General features: G+C 39.0%; 1 protein-coding gene across 3 annotated transcripts in view; it reads right to left on the reverse strand.

The window, feature by feature from the left end:
• Window positions 1–7,764, reverse strand: part of Cpes (Ceramide phosphoethanolamine synthase) — a 126,587-nt gene extending 118,823 nt beyond the window's left edge. The window contains exon 1 of one of the 3 annotated variants that reach the window (XM_090371913.1): window positions 7,673–7,764. The gene's annotated coding sequence lies outside the window, so the exon portion shown is untranslated. Of the gene's footprint in view, window positions 1–6,612; window positions 6,906–7,672 lie in introns of those variants that run through there. The other 2 variants (XM_090371909.1, XM_090371911.1) reach the window with 2 other exon arrangements.
• Between the last annotated feature and the right edge of the window lie 18,155 nt (window positions 7,765–25,919).

Genomic DNA, 25,919 nt, shown 5'->3' on the forward strand with positions numbered 1-25,919 from the left:
CCTAGTGAGAGCCAAGATAAATTGAAACTCCTCCCCCCCACACAGTTTACAGCATTATTTGTAGTTTTGGACATCGTACAATCTTTGTCCCAAAAGGTTCAAGAATGATCTTATAAGATACAACTGTCTTTCCTCAATTTGAATAACCCATTCAAGGCCTTATACGCCTCAATAAGATCACCTTGCAGGTGCCTAGTCTCCAGCAGCTGAAATTTGCAGAACTTAAGCCTTTCTTTGTAACTTGTAAGAGAACCCTTCGTTCCCATCACCAATCTTGTTGCCCTTCTGTGTACACGCTCAAGCAACTCTACATCTTTTTTAAAATGAATCCTCCAGACCTGTACGCAGTACTCAAGGTGTGGCCTGACCATTGCCTTATACAAAGGGATAATCACCCCTTTTCCGTACTAGCAAAATTCCTGAATATCATTGACAATATCCCATGACCTGCTCTGGTAGCCTGTCTGCATTGCTCAGAAGCAAGTTAACGAACATGCATCAGGTGCGGGAACTTGCGTTACTTGAAGCCATCACACATGCTAGTCTGTAAGCATTGAGTGGTACGTAAACATACAAGTAGGGTTATCAACTTTGAAAAAACTTAATTATATTTTAAAACAAACCAGAAAAAAAGACTTGCGCGAACCGAGAACATTTCATTTCTGCGCATTCGCCATATTGCTAATTCTTCCAATTGTCGCACAGCAATAACACAGTACGTACATTTACTACTATTGCTTCTGCTGGTGACAGCCAGCAAGCTTACACAAAAATTCATTCCAGTAAGCAGGCGGATTAACACAACCAGCCCTGGTGCTGTTACTGTGTATGTGTTCCCATTAACTTATGATTCCTTTGAGTTGCTTGAAGCTGCTGGTTCCCGAAAGTTTTCTGTTTTAACATAGACGAACACAAATAAAAAAAAAAAAAAAAAAATCAAATTCGAATGTAAAAATTAAACGTAGTATAATAATAAAACTGGAGAATTACTGAAATAGGACTATGGTGAGTTGGTTGGCTGAAGGTGAAAATGAGCTAGCTTAGAAGTTCCGGCCGAATATTCCAAACTGTAAAGTAAACAAACACCTCTAACGGATTTGGTGTATTTCTTTGTTATCAGAATTAAACTGACTTAAACTTACGTAACTGTTTTCTAAGTACTGTACATGTATTTGTAAGTATATGTATATTTAATACAGAAGCTGTTTTCTTTCGACAGTCAGTGCGAACGATAGGCTTAACCGATCGGGCTGGAAGTGGTCTCAAATTGAAGCTATTTCTTGTTGTGCGCAAAGTTGTTAAAATTTAAAAATTCCGAATAGTTTTATTTTACAAAACGGGTCAATTTTCTCTACTAGCGCTGCCTACCTTAAAAGAAAAAATAGTTTTATTTTACAGAAATAAGAAAGGATTCGACGCGTACTGGCTTACCTGCTCACGATCAAACACTGACTACATTTCTTTAGGGCAGTTAGAGAAAAACTCTAGCTACCAATTGCGAAATTTTCGCAAGGGGTACTGCTAGTATATATGAAAGAGACATCTTTCTCTACTACCACGTAAATTCTCCATCCCCGTAAACAAGGTAGCGTTCATTCCTGTCACTGCAAGTGCTTCATGCTTTACCATTGACGACTTCGTGCCAGATTGTTTTGGGAGGTGTTAGTCTGCAGTTGTGCAGGGCACGAGTGAATATTAATTTGTTTAAACTAGAAACAGGTTATATTGCAAGCTTGCAGCAGAACCTGCCGCAAGGAGCTTATGGCCATGAAACTACCTACCCACCGATGAAGGTCCAAATAGCCCAGAAACAGCTGTCTCCACTGAGAAGTAACAACAGTCTTCTCTATTGGGGCTACTTATTCGAAGTATAACCAGAGAGGTAACTCATTGTGAAGGAATTCACAATGAGATGTAACCATAATAATTAACTGGACTGGTCAGGCAAGAGCAGTTTTGCCTGACCAGTCCAGATCTCTTTTTATCTATTAGTTTTATTTGACCAAGATCCTTTCAAGTGGGTCTTAAGTTCCACCTAAACATCTCCGCAGTATCACCAGATTTTCTTTTTTTCTTTTTTAATATATATATATATATATATATATATATATATATATATATATAAAGAAGGCAAGCTTAGAGTTTCTACCGGTTGAGTAAAGTGAATTGTTTGCTTAGGGAGATGCTAACAAAAACATTGGTTTCGCCATATATAAAGCGATGGCAGAGAATTTCAGAATGCAAGGTCGTTTAAATGAGAAAGCGGAAGCGAGTATGAAATTGAGTAAAATGTTTTCCTTGTCATTGCAACTACATATGCAGAGCTGGAGGAGATACGAAGCATGATTAAAACTTTTTTTTTTTTTTTTTTTCACTTGTCAAACGCATCCAAAAATGACCTGAAAATGTGCTATTTTTATCTGTAAAAGTCACAGAAGATTTTTGTTTGGTGTTCAGGATGAATGTATTTGCTTGTTAAAGTAATAATAACGATAATTACAAGTTTATCGTCACATAGAAACAGAAGTGATACAATGATTAGAATTAAATGTTCACTGTCGCGAACCACTGATGTTCCCTTTGCGCCGATATTTTTCACCTGTCAAGGTCGTTTAGCAGGATGTGATGACGGAATAACTAAAAATAAAAAAAAAATTTCTTTTTTTTTATCGTATTTAGTAGTCACGGGCTTTAACCCCGGTCCACTCAAGGAACGCGTGCTATGCGCTCTAGCTGCTGACCACTCGGCTACGTCTACTTTTATTATATAAGAATACGTATGCCACTCACCGTAGTCGAGCAGTGAAACGCTAGGATACAGTAGTACACACATTTCAGTTGACCGTGGTTCTATCCCGCATGATTTAAGTACAGTGTTGTTCATGTATTTTCTCTATCTTGTAAACTCCTCAAACCCCATGTGGCCTTCCCAACGTATAAATAGAAAACTATCAATTACTAGCAAAAGCTTATTATTGCAGTACTTACCTCAGTGGTAAGTAGCGCAATAAGCTTTTGCTAGTAATTGATGAATAATCGACAGTACTCCAAGCCCTAGTTGCAAATTATGACTATCAATAAATAGAAAACTTATTTCACATTATGCGTGAAACTCCAGCGAGACTAAACACTCAAGGGAAGCCTCCCCCCAACTGGGTAAAGTTTTAAGTAATAATAATTGAGGACCTATTTTTCCTTATCAATAAGCATATCTGTTGGCACTAATTTTGGCCTATATTACTTTATCCAGAAAAGTTGTAATTTTTTTTTTGCTATGAGTGTTTTGAACATGTGCAAGAATCTGTTTTGCCCATATCTGCCATGACTTTAATCACACTGTGGGCTGCTGTGTTGTAACTTATGTTAAAACGAATCGGTTACTGAATGCTGAGTAGCATGCTTTATTACTTAAATGGGGGCAGTTCAACATGAGTATTGTCATCCTTCAAGCTGACTGCATCAGTTGCACCAACATCGCCGGATCATAAAATTGTTATGGCATGGGCCATGTCGGTGTGTGGGAAAGTTAATTTTATAGTAGAGTATCGAGTAATTAAAATTACTAATTATATATCAGCTTCATTTGATTAAAAAAAAGAGGTTAACTCCAGTATGTGAGGCTTACCTATGGATCCTTGCTACAGGGACTCCGCCCACAGGGACTTCGCAAAGCAGCACTCACCACAACAGAAAACTGCGGCCAATCACCGAGAAGCAGTGGGCGGAGCTACAAGTAGTCAGGAGTCGCTGTCGCACAGATCCATGGGTAAGCCTCACATACTGGAGTTTAACCAAAAGAAAACTGCATATCTCCCAACTGAGGAAACGTTTGGAACAGTGTGGTGAAACATCAGGTTATTACAAGTTTACTTTAAAGTAACATAAAACTCGGTTAAATATTTAAAGAGTATTACATCAATCCAGTGTTTTAGCTCAGTGGTTTCCAAAGCACTTAAGTAATGTGCCATCTCATTTGATAAGCAACATTATGCCGCCTCCTTCGCATTGAATAATTTAATTTGTTTAAGTGAAACATTCCTTCCCACTCCAGTCTGGAAACCATTAAGTTAAAACAGTTTTTGATATTAATACAAAGAAAGAATGGCACTTAAAATTACGTGCAAATGTGAAGAACGTTTATTAGGACGGTGACAAGTTAACAAGATAACCACCGCAATACAGTCACTTAACAAGGGGACGTTTCATGACATTTGAGAAATATCGTCGGGCCCAAAACATAAAAATAAAATTACAATTTACAATAAATAAAACCAAATTAAAGTTAATAATTATGGAGTGCAAAATCGAGTACAAACATTTTAATACAAAAAAATAATAATAATAATAAAACATGGTAAGATATAGATTTGTTTATCTGCCATCTGTTAAAAAAAAAATTTGGTTTTATTTTTATTGCAATTTTTTTGTCACTTTTAGGCCTGATGACGTTACATAATTGAGTTATGAAATGTTACCTTGTTTTTAAGTTCATATGTAGTAGTGGTTATTTCTTTTTTAATATTTGCACCCGGTTTAGCAGTGTCTTTTTTAATACTACACTGTATTCGCATTTGCTATGGAGTACAGTGTGTCATTCCCATTTGAAATGGTTATTTATTATTATTTTTTTTATATTCTCGGTGGGAAAATTGAAATAATCTATGCTTGTATTCAATACGTGCTCCATTTCTGCGTACATCTCTACTGAATTCGAAATACTGTGTTACAAGTTCCCTGTTATATTTCTGTTCAGCCATATACTGCAAGTCGAGTTTGCAACTTCATTTTGGCGCCTCCGTAGCCAGGTGGAAAGGAGCAGCAGTGCGTAGTACACGCTTCTTGATTAGACCGGGGTTCGAGCCCGTGACCACAAAATATGGAGGATGCGGAAAGGTCAGGGAATGACCACCGCATATTCCCGGAGCATTATGGCTTTAGTTGCTAATGCTCCTAAAAACCAAATAACAACAACTTCATTTGCGTCATGAATATACCTGAACCCAATTAACAATAGGTTGTCGTACAGCTTCAGACGTTAGAATAACATCAGCAGGGCTGGGTTAACATGCAAGAGCTGTCTCATTCAGGTGCTGACTCTCAGGAACGGCAAATTAACAGTCCGTTTCGTGTTTGAGAAGGAGGGATAACTAAGAATATTGAATCCAAGTATGTATTCAATTTTCAGACCACACCTTAAAAAAAAAAAAAAAAAAAAACGAAGAGCTCGAAAGATCCAAAGATGGACAACCTGCTTGGTGAGATCTGCAAAAGGGCTGAATACCTTAATACGATTAAGGCTGAATGCCACAGTAACCTGCGGCAGTGGTATTCAGTCTTTTCGTTGACGTACCTCCTAAGTTTCTTGAAGAATACCACACCCCACTTAGTTTTTTTTTTTCCCTAAGAAATCTATGTTCCCTAAATACATCTCTAGGTATGTAATACCTGTTTATGATGCCGATGAACACTGGCAAATTAACACAAACACGATTAATACAAACAAGTTTACCACGGATATTCAAATATATACATAAATTTTCAGAAAAGCGGATTTCGTATGTTGGTGTACCACCTGAAAGGCTCTCTCGAACCTCATCTTTACAGGGGATACCTCCACCAGTTGAATATTACTAACCTACGGCACTGGTGCCATTCGAGATGGTCTTTGGTATCAAATATACACCCGGGAGCACCTCGACACAATTTTATTTAATCATCTAAATGTGGCATTTCCACGAAAATATGATTTTCTGGAATACGTAGTTATGCTAATTGTTTGTCCAATAGTTGAACGTAGTCCTTCCCATAGGTGCAGAATGAAGTTAGAGAAAAAACTCAGCCGAACTAAATTAATTATCTGTATTTAAAAATGCGACTATTATGATCTAAATAAATTTTATGAAAACATTACCGATATGTGGTAGTCTCTCCTCCCCCATTTTTCAAACACTATCGTCAGCATGTTGTTCCGACTTCAGAAGGCAGTCTTTGGGATTTTTTGGGGTGTTTTTATATTTGTGGTTGTATATTCAGTCATAGAAGCTAAAATTTGTACTTGTATCACTCTAAATCACCCGCACGTACATTTGAATTAGATAAAGGGAGTTTATAAAAAAGTATGACGTGAAATGTGTTTATTTTTGTAAAATAACTGGTTGAGATGTTGATTGTATTTTGCATTTACTTTATTCATTAGTTCAGTGAAAGCAGTATCATTCATCGTGGTGTTATAATTTAAGCTTTGTATTAAAATTTCTCCACAAATCGTAAGAAATTGGTCATTTGCATTCTCGATTTAGTTTCCCAGTGTTATTTGAATATTATAAGTATTATTTGCCTTCAGCCAGAGATTGAGGGAATAAACTTCCATGTAGTGTTGTGCAGGTCGGGAGTTAGAATAAATTCCAGCAAAGGCTGGATACATTATTTAAAAGGATAAGCCAAATCGAATTTTCTTTTGGCCGATACTGATTAAATTGCACTTTTTCAATATTAATGTTAATACTGTACTAGTATATAATAAGTACAGTACCTCTATAATAACAAAACCCAATTAGTTATATAGAATTCCACACTTATATTAGCAAAATTCATCAAAAGTACTTAACATACCTGTATTTAGTACGTGGACTCTTGCAACCGCACAATGTACAACACCGTTTTGGAATTTCGTTTTCGCTCAATTTACTGTACAAAACTCTTATGATTGTTTAACAGGTGTGGCACTACTCGTTATCGACTTCAGTAGATTAACTACTGTATCACTCACGCCTACTTATTAAACCTACAAATGTCATCGATCCTTATGTCAACAATGAACTTAAAAAACCTTACCTTATCCCGTTACAATATTACCATCACCTACACTGGCCATGTGGCTAACTGATTGCATTTGTGACTCGCGAGTGTACATGGTGAGAAGCGTAATGCACATGCGTGCTGCATTCTAAAGACTATTAGATTGGATCATTGAAGGGGGCGCTGGATATAAACGCTCCTCGTGCCTATACATTATATTTATAACATAAAATAGCTGTATTCCAGATAATACAGTTCGAGTGTGCGAAGAATACTGACTTTCGCAATGAATATGACAAACCAAGCCGGAAGATTTCAAAACACTAGTAAGTTAGTGAAATGTTTTCCACACCATCGCTTTTAACTCACTGAAGAATTCACAGGATGAGGAACTTCCAAGTTTTTGTTTTGTCGCGACGTGATAATGAAACGCCACCTGCCAATGGTGTTAATCAACTGTTTCTATGGTTGTTATGGTAACCTGCATTGCATGTATCGTATGGTCTTACTATTATTGGAAAGTATACCGAGTACTTAACTTTTATCGACCCTTGGTAGGTCTTACTCAATTGCATTGCCATTAAATAATTCATAAATTCGAATGACGAGAAATATGGAAGAAAATTCCTGCGAAGTAAAAAGTAAATAAACAAATAAAATAAATAAATAAATAAAACACGATACATGTAATGGGAATGAAATGCGAGCCGAAAATCAAACTCTATGGCATCTGTACATTCAATCAAAGAAAGTGGAGTACTTCAGCAATTGATAGGGAAATTTTTTATGCTTCATAGGCGAGAAATGGAAGGGCTTACTGTAATTCAGATTAATTTATATTTGTAAAGATATATTAATCTCAAATATAACTTACGATTTCATTGGCCTACACTATCCCTTTTCTTGCTTGTGAAGTCTGGAACATTTGTCGTTCTTCGTGCGCTTTTTACGTCTTCGCGTTTGCTGTTTCTTGCATATTCCTCCTTTCACGTGCAGCGACTTCCTTCGACAGCTGTACATAGTGTAATGACGTTATGTACAGCTGTACGCTAGGTGCAGCATTAAAAAAATGATAATAACGATAATTACGCGTCTAGGTGTAACCTGGAAGTCAACATGATCCATATGTGATTGCAGGATCTGGCTTAGAAACATGCCAATAACAAGTATGCATTAATATTTTACGCTGTAATATTAAATTGATATAAGTATAAATATAGCAAAACAAGGTTCGTGTTTTATATATTAATCCTTGTCTCTGTAAGCTTACAAGAATATCAGCGGCTGGCAGGATTTTCCATTTATGCAACAAATAAACGATGATCAAGTTGACAATACCGTAAGAAAAACAAGATGGAAATCCAGAAGTAGAAACATAATAGACATGTGGGTGGCTCTTGAATGCCATTTCAACTTCGCCATTGTGCACTGTGGTGATACGAAACTTTGTAAAATAGCCAGAAGAGTGTTTTATGTTGTTTGTGGACTGTGTATGTGTTGTTTGGTTGTTTCTGGCCATTTGCTGCTAGGAAGGCGATCACCACCAGAAACGTATGTCCAGTACCAGTTTCTTCTTATTATTATTATCTTTATTTTCTCCTAAGAGACACCCGCTTACGGCTATTAACCAGGGGGTGCACATTCATATATACAAACATAACTTACATACATAATTATCCATTTATCATTTATACATATCATTGTCTTAATAAATTATACAAATTATACATTGTCTAATTAATTATACATATCGTTGCCTTATTTTTACATGACAGACAGATAGAAAGAGAGCACAAACATAATTTGCAATTTTACAAGGAATTAGAGAATGTTCACATCTACACCACTATTTACAACGAGATGAGAGAAACACAAGACGTATAATGTAAACATAACAGGAGCACCAGTGCGGAGCAAAAACAGTCCCGACCAGTTCATTCTTCATGTCCTGCATTCTGTTTTGTTTTCATCTGTGGGCTTCACTCAACATTTATAGGTGGGATAATGTATTTTGAAACATTTCAGTCCTGTACCTCCTCTCTGTGCAAAGCTTTTCTGGATCTGCTTGAAGATCGTTGTACATCTTAATGGTGTTAGAAGGAAAAAATCGCTGAAGGCTTCCCAGCTGCGTGAGCGCGCTACTGATTGGAGGAGATGGTGTTCTATTTGCCCACCTTTACGTCATGCGGGGCCGAGTCAGCAGGTAGTCAGTTTTCGGCGAGTCGAGTATCCCTGTCAGCAGTTTTGCACACGTGAGAACGTTCTTAGTGACAATTATGTGAGACCAAGGCGTGACATCCAAGTTGGCATATAAAACAGCTCTTGATATTGTAAATGGCTGCGTAGTGATCCTGTTTAACCATCTCAGCATCCAGTACTCTAAACCCAGGAAAGCCTTGATGGTAGTATCTGGGGCAGAAGACCAAATCTGAGATGCGTAGAGAGGGATGGGGATGACGCATCTTAAAATATATTGTTTAACAAGGTCAGGGTTCTTGATACCTACCAGTTCTTGTCTGGAAGTTTTTTTTTTTTTTTTATGTAAACCCCGAACACGAGAGGTATTAGAACCTATAATACAAATACTTAGTACCGTGCTTGGGTTGGAGGTTGAGAAGACGAAAGAAGATATTTGTTGACGTTGGACTTGGAACTTCTGTAGACTGCAATTTTCAGGAAATAAGTATGAAGGAAGGTTGTTGCAGGAAACGGCAGTTGAATGAATAAACGAGAAAGATGAAAAAGTTGGTTCTGTAAGTTTGAAGTTGGACACTAAATGGATGTTGGCTGGTGGCTGCACGTGTTTGGACTGTTTTGAAAGAGAGAGCCGAAATTATTGAAGCCAATTCAAAAGAACAGTGCCCATGGAAGTATCTATAGAAGAGGCATGCAGCAGAAACAGTACGTCTATGAGACAGCGAGTAGAGAGACTCTGTTAGAGATGAATCATTAATTAACCTAACTGCCCTGTTCTGAATGGAATCTAGAAGCCACAGAGAGAGGTTTTGGGGGCACCACCACAGATGTGGGAACAATATTCCATGGAAGGGCGGATTTGCGATTTATACGAGGTGAGTAGCTGTTTGGAAGAAAAGTAACGCCGAGAGCGAAAGAGAAAACCAAGTTTTTTAGATGCAGAGGAAGCAATATTTGTAATGTCCTTGTGCCAAGAGAGGTGAGAAGTCAGGGTAATCCCCAAAAGAGATATATCATTTTGCTTAGAAATGGGAGTGTCACCAAAGATAAGCATAGGAGCAGAAGTATTTTTTTTTGCGAGATATAAGACAAGACTGAGTTTTAGAAGGGTTGAAATCAACTAAGTTGTCTTTGCCCCACTGGAGAATTACATGAAGATCGGCATTTAAGAAATTGGTAGCAGATTTTCGAGAAGTTGAAGCTGATTGGGCAGGGCCACGTTTCTCAAAATGGAAAGTGGAATGCAATGTGCTATCATCGGCAAAACTATGGATAGGATTTCCAGTCAATGGAAGAAGGTCATTAATATACAAGAGAAAATAAGAGGGAGAAAGAACTGAACCTTGGGGGACACGGGCATTAGTGGAGAAGTTAAAAGACAGAGAGCCATCTACCATCACCCTCAGTGAGCGATCAGAGAGAAAACTGGATAACCGATTACAAAAAAAAAAAAAAAAAAAAAAAAATTGGCAAACCATATGATGGAAGCTTGTTTAGAAGACCTTTATGACAAACACGATCGAAAGCCTTTGAGATGTCAAGAGCAACTACTTGTGTTTCACCAAACCTTTCCATTGAATTAGTCCATAAATGGGTAACATAAGCCAGAATATCACCAGTGGATCGACACTGACGGAATCCATACTGGCGATCGTTGATCACACGAAAGGTTTCTAGGTAGTTAAAGAGTTGGCGGTTAATTGATTTCTCCATTACTTTAGAAAGAGTAGAAATAATTGCAATGGGACGATAATTGGATGGGAGGGATTTGTCACCCTTTTTAGGAACTGGCTGGATATGAGCGAATTTCCAAGCAGAAGGAAAAACACCTTTGGAACAAGAAAGCGAAAAAAGGCGGCAAAGAATAGGAGTAAGTTCAGGAGCACATGCTTTGAGAACAAGTGGAGAAATACCAATGGGACCTGGAGCTTTCTTAGCATCAAGATTTGTGAAAATCCTTCTGACATCCTTTTGACGGAAGACCACAGGAGGCATTGAATGGAGCGTGTTGGGAATGGTGGGAGGTGTTTTACCAAGATCATTAATACATGAGTTGGAAGAAATATGGGATGCTAGCATGTCAGCTTTATCCTTGGCTGAAGTGACAACAGAACCATCTGGTTTGGGCAAAGGTGTGAGCAGAGATGGGCAAAAGTTGCGGCCAATAGCTCTGGCAAGAGACCAGAATGCTCGGTTACCATTAGGGCAAGAAGCAAGTGATCTACTCTTTGCCTGTTCAAACTCTAGTTTAGACTGATTAATAACTGCTTTACAATTGTTGCGAGCTTTGGTGTAGGCAGAAAATGAAACTGAAGAATTAGAAACAAGCCAATTACGATATGCAACGTTCTTCTCTTGAACAGTCTTAGCACATTTATTGGAAAACCAAGGTTTAGATAAAGCACGATATTTTAAAGTGGAGTGTGGGATAAAGGATTCCATTCCTGCAAGAATAATTTCACTGACACAATCTGAGCAAATGTTGATATCAGAAGTTTTGAAACAATAATCCGACCAAGGAAAAGAAGAAAAGAAATCTCGCAGGTCATCCATTTTGCATTCTTGTAATGCCAAACAAGAAGGTCATCCCAACAACAACGAGGTTGGGAATAGCCATGAGATGGAGACTCCATTGGAGAAGAGACAATCACTAAGTTGTGCTATGAAGTGCCTAAAGGACCTCTCACTTCGACCGTGTACTTAGTAGGGTTGTGTATGAGAAAGAGATCAAGCGTGTTGGCTGTATGATTAGGGTTGTCCGGTATTCTTGTAGGTAAATGAATAATCTGTGCAAGGTCATTAGTAATTTCAAAAGCCTCAGCATCTCAACCAGCCGAGTCGGTTTGACTAGAAAACGGAAGCCAGCTGGAGTTGTGAACATTAAAATCACCAAGGAAAATTACCTCACTGTTAGGAAAGTTGGACTGGAGAAAGTCAAGTTGCAAACAGAGGAAGTCAAAGAGCTCCAAGTGATTAGTGGAGTTGAGAGAACGGTAGAGACAACAGATGAATTTGACAAAATGAGGTAGAGAGAATTTAAGCCAGAGGAGATCGAAGAGAGGAGATTCCAAATTGCCAAGTCTCTGACAGGGAATATCAGAAAGGACATATGCACAAGTATCACCTTTGAGGCGAAAGGAATCATACAACGAATAATTTGGGAATCTGAGATGAGCAGCAGTTGAATCAACCGATAACTGAGATTCTGTCAGGAAAAGTACATGGGGTTTGGCAGACTGCAAGTGGAAATGGACATCGTTGAGATTAGAATTGAGACCACGTATATTTGTGAAATGATTTAGGAAGTGCTTGGGGGGTTTAGATCTTTTCGCAGATAAGCTTGCTCTTTTAGTTTGACAATTCATGGTGTATTCAATAGTAAGAAAAAGTGAGTGGGACATGCTGCATGAAGTAATGGAATTTTTGTATATGGCGTACACATGGTAAGAATATACCTAGATCCTTGACATAACGTGGCCTCGACATTGCCCCCCCGCATACACACTACTCGGACTTCCTCCAGTCACTATCTGGCAGAGTAGGGGTAGCAAGACTATACACTAGCTGATCCGGAAGCCTCCTAGAGAGTTACCAATAGGTTCGGTCCGGTGTACTAACTATCGGCCGGCCTGCGAACACCGTTTTAGAACTGTACCCTCGAAATGTAAGGAATATTGGCTCAAGCCACGATGTTCATCCTAACCTCAAAAGTCATCAATCATACTGCATGATAGAAGAAATGGGGAAGTGTTGACTGGAACTTGGCTCTAGACACTAAACATGGGTTCCACCACTTCAAGCCTCCAATAAGCAAAGTGGTGGTATTGCACCGGTTGATGAGAGTCATCAACCGGTGTGGTGTGGGCGCCATGTGGTGTGGGCGCCACACCTCGACCCCTGCTTACGTTGGTTCACACCTGGGTGGTCACCCACCATGTACTTGTGCATGGAGGTTATACCCATAATTACTAACAGTCCCACCATCGTGAAGGTGCAAGCAGAGGATTTGGCTGTCACAGACCGTCCGGACTTTGCCGAAAATGGGTCCACTTGACTCGAGTGTCAACCGAATATCAGTTCCATCAGCGTTTTAGACTCCCAGGTAGCAAGTGCAGCTTGTCTGGCTTATCTGAGAGAATGTCTGTGACAACCTCAAGGAACATGGTGCTGCGTAAGTTTTCTTCTTTACATGTCCGAAATGAAGTGTGAAGTTTAGGTTTTCGTCCCTTTTCAGACAAAGATCAATATGTGTCCTGACTTTTTTGACCACGCTGGCATTTATGCGTTGTTGATATGTTGTTCTTTATTATCTTGTTGGTTTGTTTGTTATTTGGTTTTTAGGAGCATTAGCAACTAAGGCCATCTTGCTCCGGGGATATGCTGTGGTCATTCCCTGACCTTTCCGCATCCTCCGTATTATCTTGTTGGTGAAAACCATTTGTGCTGTCTTGTGTTCATTTATTCGGAGCCCCGTGCAATTAATATATTCTTGCAACTCAGCGATTTTGGAGTTTCCTTCGTTGTTGCGTTGTAAGGATGTTTTGTTCGTTCGAGGTTCATCACCTCGAACGACCAAAACCTAGTAGTTTACGCTACGAGGAGGCAGGCCAAAACTAATCAAGAACTGTGGCTGATCTCAACTATCATGTACTGAATGTATAAAGTAAGTTTGGACCATTCGAGACATACTAGAAAGGATAGGTGAAAACGAAGAAAGAAAAAAGAAAAGAAAATAAATTTAGCACGTACTGTAGGTAGTGCTAAATAAATAAATAAATTTTTTGTTTATACTCCGGGACGACCACACGGTCAAAGGAGTTCAAAGATACAGAGAATTTGGCGCCTGACCAATCGGGGTACCAGAAACATCTTGTGACCACGGTTGCCCAAACAGAAAACATCAACAAAAATCCTGCCCATCAACAAAGTTTGTCATAATAATAAATAATAAAAATAAATAATAGAAATAAAAAAAAAATTATCCTGCAGAATAGGAGTGCCTGTCTGCGCTAACAACAAGTCAGAATGTTGTTATGCTGATGTACGTAGTATGAAGAAGATTAACAATGTTCATGTTTTGTACGTATGTTGAAGTCAGGTAATGTAGAAATCAGGTAGTAACAAAGACAACTGTTGGTAGAAGAAGTCACGTAAGGCACAGGAAGCAAAATCCGCTAGTATCCAAAAGTGTGGAAAGTTTTGAAAACTGAATTTTTTATATTTAAGTTAAAATTAAAAATAATGTAAAGGTTTTAACCATTAATATTTATGACAGTGTTATAGATCTTTTGTTCTGAAGCTAATGCAATAAATCTTGTTCAAATTCGATGAAATGGAAGGAAATTATGCTTTGAAATGCAATTACCAACAAACTCAAACTGATTCCGGAATCTTGGGAAAGATTTACAATCATACAAATAACCAATGGACTGAAGGTTTTTTTGGCCATCAGAGTGTATCTTCAATGATCGTAATTGGCTACATATGTAACAATATGCTGCACACTATACACTGATGAGCCAAAACATTATGACCAGCGAGTCAAATTGAAGCAACTGCAGGTGAACTACGGCACGTGCGCGGGTCGGGACACGGTATAAAAAACACCTGATACTGAGCTCCGTTAATCGTTGTTACTCTTGATCTTCAGATGGGAAAGGCAGCGGACTTAAGCGAGTTTGACAAAGGCCAAATTGTAATGGCCAGACGACTGGGTCAGAGCATATCCGAAACGGCACGGCTGGTGATATGGTCACGGTCATCCGCGGTTAGTACCTACCGAAAGTGGTCCGAGGAGGGGAAACCCGCGAACCGCCGGCGAGGTGTTGAACAACCACGGCTCATCGATGCTCCAGGTGAGTGAAGGCTCTCCCGGATGGTACGCGGCAACAGAAGGGCGACTGTGGCGCAATTCGCCGGTAATTGGAATGCTGGTGACGAGAGTAATGTGTCACAACACACAGTACATCGAACCCTGCTGAAAATAGGACTGCGTAGCCGCAGGCCATTCCGAGTGCCCATGCTAACCACAGTTCAACGGCCACAGCCCCTACAATGGGCACGCGAACATCGAAACTGGGCCTTGGGTGATTGGAAGAAGGTCGTCAGGTTCGATGAATCCCGTTTCCTGTTGCCCCATGTGGACGGTCGGGTACGTGTGCTTCGTTTACCTGGGGAAGTGATGGCGCCTGGATGCACCGTGGGACGAAAACAAGCCGATGGGGGCGGCGGTGTCATGCTTTGGGCGATGTTCTGCTGGGATACCATGTGCCGGGCACTCTGACGTCTACCACCTACCTAAACATCACTAATCTCCAGTCTCCTCCCTCCTTCTATCTTAAAGCAAGCGTATGCCCAACACACCTAAATTTAAATATGTCCAAATTAAGTTTCGCCCACAATCTTGGCCTTTCATATTTAAGCGACATCTCCTTATGCAATCGATGTTAAAACATTTTTTTTTTATTAGGTCCTAGCCACTGAAATCTCAGGAAATTAGGTGGCAGGACATGCCAGAGTAAACTTAAATGGCTAGGTACCTGGTCTGCCTCCACGGGCCGAAAGTGGGGCAATGTTGGGCCTCAGCAGGGGTACAGCTGCTAAATGGCCAGAAGAACAACGGTACGACACCACACATTTCATGATCCATACACTTTTAAATCTCTGGCCTTTCCAGTGAACTGGCACACCCACAATGAAAGGGACGCGGAGATGGGGAAAACCCCTGGTGCCGTTAGACTCTCAAAACACTTTACACTTTACACCTAAACATCATTGTTCAAAATTTGTAGAACAGTGTCCACCAACGCTATGCAGGTTCTGTCGGGCTTTCTGCCACTTGACTTGTATGTGGCTTATAGAGCCTTTATTTATAATCTAAAGAAGGGTTTGTCGTTAGAATTCGTAGTATTAAAAGGGGATATAACAGTGAAATACGGAAAGGCAAAAAAATTAATTATGAGTCAACTGCTGGAAGTATGGCAGTAAAGATGGGAGGAGAGCGATACTGGATGTGTCACCAAACTCTTCATAGCTATCTTTTGCTTTAGATAAAACAGTTAATGTATGATTTTTCCCTGAAATGAAAACATCTTACTTTCTGACTGGTCATGGATCTTTTAATTTTAAATTGTTTTATTTTGGACTAGCTGTGGATCCAAGATGTTTTTGCTTGTGTGAATGGTCTTGGTCACATGTCTTGTATGACTGCCTTATATATGAACAATTCAGAATGAAACTTAAGCAAGTAGTACCAGAATTAAGTAGTAATGAGATCTGCTTAATGAGCAAGAAAAGATTTGATACATTGCAGGAGTTTTCTAGATCTGCTTTCCATAAGTGCAGGCAGATGTTATAATGTCTGCTTCTTAATAATAATGTTAATAATGTCTGCTTAGAGTGTCTCCTGTGCAAATAATATATATATATTTTTTTTTTTTTTGCTCCGAGGTTGGGCTTCTAGGGAGCCGGAAGAGAGTTGGCACCCACTGGTATTGCACTACTCAGGTGGGTGCGGAGATGGTGATAGTGGCACTGACAGTGAATATAATCAAGCCCAGCTCCACGAGACTAGGGACGAGCACCGGGTAGCAGGCCCCCCCTCTTGATGGAGCTTGCTCCCTGGTGGCGAAGGGGCCGTTTTTTTTTGTTTTTTTTTGCACTGCAAACACACTGATACACACACTTGACACTACAAGCCCATTCGTAGAAGTTCTACTTGGATGCAAAGTATACAGGTGGAGATTAACCTTTGTTCGGTGCCACCTTAGACATGAACCTATATACGTATACATTTTTTGTATTTTTTTGTATTTATTTGTCTTGGGCGGCACCTGGAACGTTAGTTCATCTCCGCCTCGTTAACTTATACAACTATACAAAGATTAAATACTGTACAAAAGAAAACCTCAACAGATTGAGGTACACACAGATAATTTCAAAGTAAACAATGAAAGTAATCTTATGCATATTAACATAAAAAAAAAAAAAAAAACAAGTTCAAAGAAAATAATTAAGGATAACAGTACCATTCAACCGACAAAAACTTTACACAATCCCAGAAACAGGCACAAACCTTATAAACAGTTGAGGTTAAATCCAGTAAGTCCTGCAGTCATTAGTAGCAAAGTCACAGTCAATCACCAATAACAAAATCACAGTCAGTTGACAGCCATCCGAGCAAAGGAGCACAGGAATTTTCATCGCCTAATTGGGTTATAGTTGTAGGACACTTGTAGAGTTAAAAAAAAAAAAAAAAAAAAAAAAACACAACACACACAGAGCACAAGTCCAGAGTTGTAGATCTTGTTGAGAAAATGGACGTCATTGCAGTGAAGGTGAAGAGTCTTGAGCTGAATTTGAAACATTCGCATGTGTAGTCATTGCAGAAAGGATTGCGAGCCTTTTATTGAAGGTTGCCTTAGCAAAATCCTGAAGAGCGCGGTAACTCGTGGCATTTGATACAAAATTAGGTTCCAATCCTGATGAAAAGTTGGGAATTGCATTCTGCAGAGTTACTCGAAATTCATTGTATGAGGGACAAGAGTACAACACGTGCTGCCAATCTTCCACACCGCCACAATGGCAGAGTTCCGTAGGAGACAAGCGAAATTTAAACAATTTCTTATTTAATGATCCGTGTCCTGATATCAAATAGGAGGTAAACAAGTCAAGGCTAAACCAGACTGTAGATTTTTTATCCATAAGAGAGCCAACTTCAGTAAAAAACTTACGCGTTACACTGCCCAGTGTTGTGCCATCCCACCTTCTCTGCCACAAGTTGATCAACTCTTGCCAAATTCTTTGTCGTTCGGCTTTAACATCGACTTGAGTGTTAATAGAAATACCAAGGATCTGAGTGGGAATCTGACGTTTCAGGCGATAACATAAGCCTCTGAAAATTACGTAGAGATCGAGTGGTAACGTCCCGGCTAAAACCTGTAAAGCAGGTGTTGAAACTGTTCGACAAATCTTCAAAATACAAAGTAACATTGTACGCTGGATTGACATCAATTTTGATTGAAATTGTACAGTCCGCACCCTATGGAACCAAGCGCCAGCAGCATAGGTAACCATAGGGAGAAACACAGAGTTATAGTAGATTCTTAAACATCTTCTAGAAAGACCCCACTCAGTTCTAGAAACTCTGACAAGAGCGCCGGTGAAATTTCTGATCTTAATTCGCAGATTGGATAAATGAGGGAGAAAGTTTAACTTGCTGTCAATAGTTATTCCCAGAAGTTTAATTTCCGTTATTAGAGGTATTTGTCTGTTGTTTATTTTAACTCTTGGCGGTCGACGAACATCCAATTTAGAGCCAAGGATCATAATTTTTGTCTTGGTAGAACTAATTTTTAGCTTATTTTCAACTGTCCATTGTTGAAGATCAGATAGAACTTTCTCAGCGGATATTTCAATAGAAGACCTTGAATTTCCACCAACAAGGACTGTCAAATCATCCGCATATGCCATGATCTTCACGTTGTCAAAAGTTCGGGTAATCCACCCTTGCAGGACAAAGTTCCAGAAAAGTGGTCCCAAAATGGAGCCTTGAGGACACCCTCGAAAGACCTGACGTAAAATTTGTCTGTACTGAGATCTGGCGGTGATAAATCTGTTAGAGAAATAGCTCTTAATTAGAAGATAAAGTTGCTGGGAACATTCGGCATGACGTAAACGTTCGAGGACACTTTCCCACCAAAGGGAATCAAAAGCACCCTCGAAGTCAATAAAGATAGCAAGAGTATACTTGAAACTGGAGTGTTCAACAGAAGAAACGAAGTCTACAAGGGCGTCCTCGCAGGACCTTCCAGGAGTGAATCCGTATTGATTAGGCGCAATTAATCCCCGTTCCAATAACAAGTTGTTTAATCGCAGGGCAATTAAACGTTCTAGTAGCTTACCAAGGTTGGCCAATAAAGCTATAGGCCGATAAGACCTCGGTTCCTGGGGGGGGGCTTGTCAGGTTTCCTAATCAGCTTGATAAGGGCTGTCTTCCACAGATCTGGGAAAGTTCCAGCATCTAAACATTTATTGAAAAGTTGTAGAAGTATACTGGGCTTAATCTTGGCGAGCCGTACTATAAAGGTACTCTCCAGCATGTCCATCCCTGGGCATTTCTTAATTTTCACTTGTTTGACCGCTGTGTCCAACTCGATGGCACTAAAAGGCTCAGTCTTAATTGAAGAAACATACAGAGAATTGGCAGAACGAATATTAGTGTGGAAATCAGAGTCGCAGCTCACATTGTCCTGTAGAAAAAGATTATCTAAAATAATGTTTACAGAATCCGTCCAGTTAGTGGTCTCCAGACCATTGTATATGATCGATCCATACACTTCTTGTGTAAATAATTTATTTCTTACAATTTTATAAAGTAGCCCCCACGGGTCTGCATTACCAGAGTTGTGCACAAATTCTGTCCAAGTTTCCTTCTTCCTAGTAGCAATTGCCTTCACATAACGTTTCTTGAGATCAACGTAATTATTATAAAAGATGCGAACATCAGCCTGAGACAAATGACGATTGCGCTGATAGGTGCGTCGAGCGTGGTGGACCTGTTTCCGAAGCAAAGATAATTCTGACGACCACCAGGAACAAGTTCTGGAATTGACACGTTTTTTCCTTGATGATTTATATGATGCATTAATCAAAATTTTTTGAATCTGTGTAGCAGCTTCAGACACATACGTATACATATACGTATACGTATGTGTCTGAAGACATATACGTATACATACCTAAACATCATTGCTGACCAAGTACACCCTTTCATGGCAACGGTCTTCCTCTCTGGCAGTACCGTCTTTCAGTAGGATAATGCGCCATGCCATGCCCGGATTATTCGAGACTGGTTCGCGGAACATGAGGAAGACTTCCAGGTATTGTCCTGGCCTCCAAATTCCCCAGACATCAATCCCATCGAGCACCTGTGGTTTGTGTTGGAACAGCAACTGTGATCTGCGGCGTCTCAACCACGGACCTTACAGGAGTTAAAGGATCTGCTGGTACAAGATACATTCAGAAATCTTATAGCGGCCATGCCTTGTTGACTTCTGACTAGACAGTGAGTGAAAGGAAAATTTGACGTTGGCTTTTTGACAATGGAATTATAGCTAGAATTCCAAGGAAAAAAACAAACATCCGTGACTTTAAAGCAAAGACAGATGTCTGAGAGTGACTTGGGCCAAAGAGCATGTTAATTGGACTTCTGAATAATGGCAGTCTGTGCTATGGAATGATGAGACCAAAAGTTCAATATTCCGCAGTGATTGAATCAGATATATCAGAAGAATGCGATCAGAAGATTTGATACCAGAGTGCCTCAGTGCAACGATGAAACACCCACAGAGTATTATGATATGGGGATGCATGTCGTATGCTGGAGTTTTTTTTTTTTTTTTATTTATTTACATACATTTTTATTACATATATACACAGATACAAACACTTTCTATTTACAATCGTTGCATTCTGCGTAAAAAAAAAAAAACAATTTTAATTATACAGCTTCACTTGCAAGCAATAAAACAATAAAAGATATACTATGTGTGTATGTATGCGGATGTACTTGTTTTGGGTGGCACCTAGACGTTTAGTCGAACTCCACCTTGCAAAATCTGTGTTGAGAGAGAGAGAGAGAAACTGTCTACACTCTACAGCGATCAACACCCTGTCAATCACTGCCCATTTCTAGGCTTGAGTAGTTGTGCCTGCTTCTATTATCTAGTGCTGCTGCACTAATTTGTCGTCCAGTGGAAGGAGTGCAATACCAAAGGACAGGAGCCCTCAGGCTTCCCAACCCGAGGGAAAAAAATAAATAAATAAAAATAATAATAATAAATAAATAAATAATAAATAAAATAAAAGTAAATAAATAAAAATAAAAAAAAATAATAATAGTAATAATAAAAAAAAATAAATAAAAAAAAATAATAATAAAAAGTTGAAATAAAATAAAAATATGTATAGTTAATACCATTATATACATTGAATGTTATTACTAATTTAAGAACACAACAGTTAGTTTCTAAGTTAACAGCTGTTTGACCTAGTAAGGTAGAAATATAAGTTCATGAACACATCACTCTACTGTCCACTTCTAGAATTAGTAAACAAGGTGCGTCTTCTTTTAAACACCTTGTCAGAAAAGGATTGGAATGCTGCAAAGTTCTTGGCATCTTGAATCAAAATATCGAGGTTGTCAGTCCTAATAGGTTGAGTGCTGTTAAATAGTTCTTGTCTGAAATCGTCATAAGCCCGGCAGTAAAGCAGAACATGCTTCCAATCTTCTACAGCCCCACAAAAACACAAAGGGTCAGGTTCAAGTCCAAATTTACACAATTTATCCCGTAGTGAACCATGTCCAGTAATTAAATACGACGTTGTCATAGAAGGATAAAACCATCCCATAACTTTCTTATTTACAGCAAATGTTGCATCTTCAATGAACTCCCTAGTAGTGAGTCCTGTTTCACTGGATTGCCATCTGTATTTCCACTTCTCAGTGAATTTTGTCCAAAGATTAATTTTCTCCTGCCGAATGTCCGTGGCCGGATTACTTGCAATATCGAGGATTTGAGTTGCCAAACCTTTCTTTAAGTTAGAAATCATGCCTCGGTATGCCACATAAAGGTCAATCGGAATACAACCTGAGATCACTTGTAAAGCATTGGTTGATGTCGTTCTGCAGCATCTGTGTGTTGCCAATATCATCTTTCTCTGCAATGATAAAAGTTTGGCCTTCACTGTGACGTGAGTAACCCTAGGAAACCATATGGCAGCCGCATATACTACAATTGGCAAAAATATAGCCTTATAATATAATGCCAAAGTTTTGTGCTTTATACCCCATTCAGCTCTTGAGAGCCTAATCACATTGGCAGTAAACTTGTTAATCTTTTCAGCTAAGTTCTTTACGTGGGGGATAAAAGAAAATTTATCATCAATTATGAGACCAAGATATTTATTTTGAGAAACGTAAGGAATTTGGACATTGTTGATATGGAGTTTAGGAGGTCTGTTATAATCCAATTTATTGTTGAAGATCATCATTTTAGTTTTCGTCTCAGAAATTTTTAATTTGTTTATTCTAGATCATTCCAGCAAATCATCCAGGATTTCTTTCCCATGTGTTTCTAGCATAAGTCTTGACCTGCCTGGTATGCACAGCGCTAAATCGTCGGCAAATGCTATTTTATTGCAAATTTGACTTTCTTTTAGTAGCCACTGGTCTAAAACAGAATTCCAGAGGAGAGGCCCAAGGACTGAGCCTTGTGGGCATCCTCTGGAAATGAATTTTGAAAATACCAAGTGTTGTGAGATGACTTTTATCTGCCTATTTGAAAAATAAGATCTCATAACCTGATATAGTAAATCATCACATTCTGCCTCTCGAAGTGACCTGAGGGCGCTCTCCCACCAGAGTATATCGAAAGCGCCCTCAAAGTCGATAAAAACAACCACCATGTATTTTTTGTCTGTAGTTTTGCATAGATTCACCAAATTTCTGATGGCATCTTCAGTGGAGGAGCCTTTTTTAAAGCCGAATTGTGAATTAGAACTCATATTACTTGCAGCCAAGACCTTCTGCATCCTAGGCGCTAATAATCTCTCATAAAGCTTTCCAAGATTTCCTAGAAGGGATATTGGGCGATATGCCTTGGGATCCGTTGCCAATTTTCCAGGCTTTCTGAGCATCTTTACTAATGCAATCTTCCAAAAATTTGGAAAAGTCCCCTCTAATAGACATTTGTTGAAAACATTCAACAATATATGTGGAAAATATTGGTGAAATCTTTTGATCGCCACATTTTCAACTAAGTCCATTCCAGGACATTTTGACTGATTGATTTTAGAAATTGCAAGTGCAAGTTCATCTAGACTAAATAGTTCCGTGTCATTTGATCCCTTGTAAGATCCGTTAACGAACCTTATCTGAGTTTGTTCGGTGGTGTCTTGCTCTGGGTGATCATCAGGGAAAAGTCTCTCTATAATAGCTTCAACCGTGGAGAGCCAATCAGTAGTCAGACTTCCGTTAGAGTAAACAGAACTATATATCTCAGGAGTTGCAAGTTTGTCACGACAAATTTTGTATATTAATCCCCATGGGTCAGAATTTCCTGTCTGGGACACTAGTTTCTGCCATGAGGATCTTTTGGCTTCCGCAATAGCTTCGAAATATTCCTTACGTAATTGACAATAGACTTCTTTTAGTCGCCTAACGTCTGTTTCTGTTAAGTATCTGTGCCTCTGGAAATTCTTCCTTGCATCTATAACCCGTCTTCTCAAAACAGATAACTGGGGATTCCACCATGGGGTGGCATTGAAGTGTTGCATGGCAGAACCTCCGCAAGTGCGTAAGCGAGTTAAGCATCGCTTAGGGGTGGCAGTTCAAAAGAGCGCCGGCATTTTTTTCGATATTGTTTTCTGATTGGTTAACGCTTATCAGTATTAAACATTTAGGGCGGCAAATTGTATTTTGCTTACTGGCGGTACATAGGAACGCAGCGCTACTGTTGCATGGAAACAGTCAATGCAGGAAAGTTTTTTTTTTTTTTTTTTTTGTTAGTTGTTGGCGCATCGGCTTCTGTGGCCATAATGCACCTCCCAAAGTTTTTCATTTTACTCTGATCCAAGCCCAAGACAGGATTCGAACCCGCGACTTTTGGGTTGCCAGGCAGGCACTTTACCCACCTGGCTAGCCCGGTCGGCTTCAGGAAAGTACATTGAATGCATTTGATTATTATTATTTATTTATTTATTTAAATTTTATTTTATTATTATTATTTTTTTTATTTTTTATTATTTTATTTTTTTTTGTATGTTTGCGTTGTTGTTCTAGCAATCCATCCTGAATTGGGACTTCCCTGGGCCGGGATAGTCCTTCTCCTCTTTACTCCTTCCCTCTCTTCATCTATACAAGTTTTTCTTTCCTTCCTGGGAAACTCGTTCCCCAGGGAGGAGGGCGTGCAGGTAGTAGGGGAGGCCTTGCCCTCTTTCTGCTAGGGACGAGTACCTGGAGGAGGTATAAAATCATGTTGGTCAGTGTAATTTGATGGGGGATTACATTAACATAATGCATTTCAGTTATCGTGAAAAACAGCGCCGACAGCCTTAACTATCTGTATTTGGTCAGGGGAAAAATAAATTAATTAATAAAAATCCGAAGAGTATGCGTTCGTGGCAGCATTATACTTCTGCTTTTGGTATACAAGTATGGGATGCTCCCCCCCCCCCCATATACGATGTTTGTAAGCAGACGCCGATAGGCTATGGGGGCGTTATGTATGTGGACCCTTCCAGGTCCCCCAAATTTTTAGGCATCACTTTAAAATTTTAATTTCTATTATGAAAAAAAATCACGGCTAATCATACCGTATAACCTGAAACTTAGCCTATGAGCAATACACACACACACTCACGCACACACTCACGCACACACACACACTTTACAGACTGGAACCGATTATTTATTTAATCAGTACTGGGTTAATTAATAATTAATAATCAGTACTGGGTTAGCTAAAGAAAAAAGAAGATAAATAAATAAAAATAAAAAATACAATAGCAACATGCAGTAAATATGGAGGCCTTTTTTTTTGTTAAAATTTTGAATTGAATTACAACCTTATCAAACATTCAACTGAGTTCTGGTAACCGTACTAGTACATTGAAATATAAACTTAAAAATACTGCACAATAGACTGTTTGTTGAAGTGCGTGCATGCATAACGCGACATAACCCACTATTCGAAGTGTAACACATAGACAAGGCCAATATGGTGAATTATATGAAATAGCGATATAGAGCTTAGAAGTGTTAAAGTTAGTATTAACCCCTTCCCGGAACATTTTTTTCTGGAAAATGTGCCTTAACAGATCGACTTATTTTATTTTACAGATTAATATAGGTGTCGGAAGTTGCTAATTTCTATCACAAGCTACCATGCCCTAAAAATAAACCATGAAGTGTATGTTTGCCAGCGCGCGCGCACGCACACACGCAACGTTAGTCATACGTTAGTTCGTACCCCAACAACAAAATGTGATGCAACAACCTGCCACCTCATTTCCTCTCGCCATTACAAAAAAAATAATAATAAAATAATAAAAATGAAAAAGTATAAAAGCGAGAAAATAGTTTTGAAATTGCATTAATGCCAGAAGACTATTAAAATAGTTAACCCGTTTTAATATCTTCTCTTTGAATCGAAGTAAAATTATGTTTTCAATTGTTTTGTTTGTTTTAATGGCTGTCTAAGGACATTATGATCTCGCACGGCCGGCATCGCTGTAAGACTAGTAATTTTGGGTGTTGACTGCCATTACTTGACCTTGATGTGCAGCTCGTCATACCTAATAGGAAAAACATACGGTTGATTAGATGGACGAAGTAATGCTCAGTGCCTGTATACATGCGTATACCTATTATGGTGGACAGCTAAATGTAACAGCATGCATTACTAATGTTCTTATAATAAATCTATACTGTCGTCATTGGTTCCAGTGGAAGGCTTGTCAATACTGCAGCAATAATACTATAACATGTATGGGATAACACATACGAAAATAAAAGTCAAAATCACTCGATCAGCAAAAAAACATGATCATCCTATCATCCGATTCACATAAGTGTCACCATTTTTTAGATTTTGTGAATAAAAAGTACAGAAAGTGGGCAATCTTTAATACTATATGGAACCATACCATATTTTAACTGTACGGATATCTATTCATAATATATATCATATTCAAATTAACTTGTTAGATAGTATGTTCTTGTTGTGAACCCCTTACCTTCTGACCTCGAAGAGCTTGTCGCAATACTTCCGTGTAATTATATTTGCAATAAATATGATCTCTTCTCTTCACCACTACTAACTTTTCCGTAATTTAGGGACCACAAGATACCTTACATTGTGACT

Source organism: Mastigoproctus giganteus, chromosome 4 (genome assembly GCF_048544385.1).
Source record: "Mastigoproctus giganteus isolate SK-2022 chromosome 4, ASM4854438v1, whole genome shotgun sequence".
Taxonomy (NCBI): domain Eukaryota; kingdom Metazoa; phylum Arthropoda; class Arachnida; order Uropygi; family Thelyphonidae; genus Mastigoproctus; species Mastigoproctus giganteus.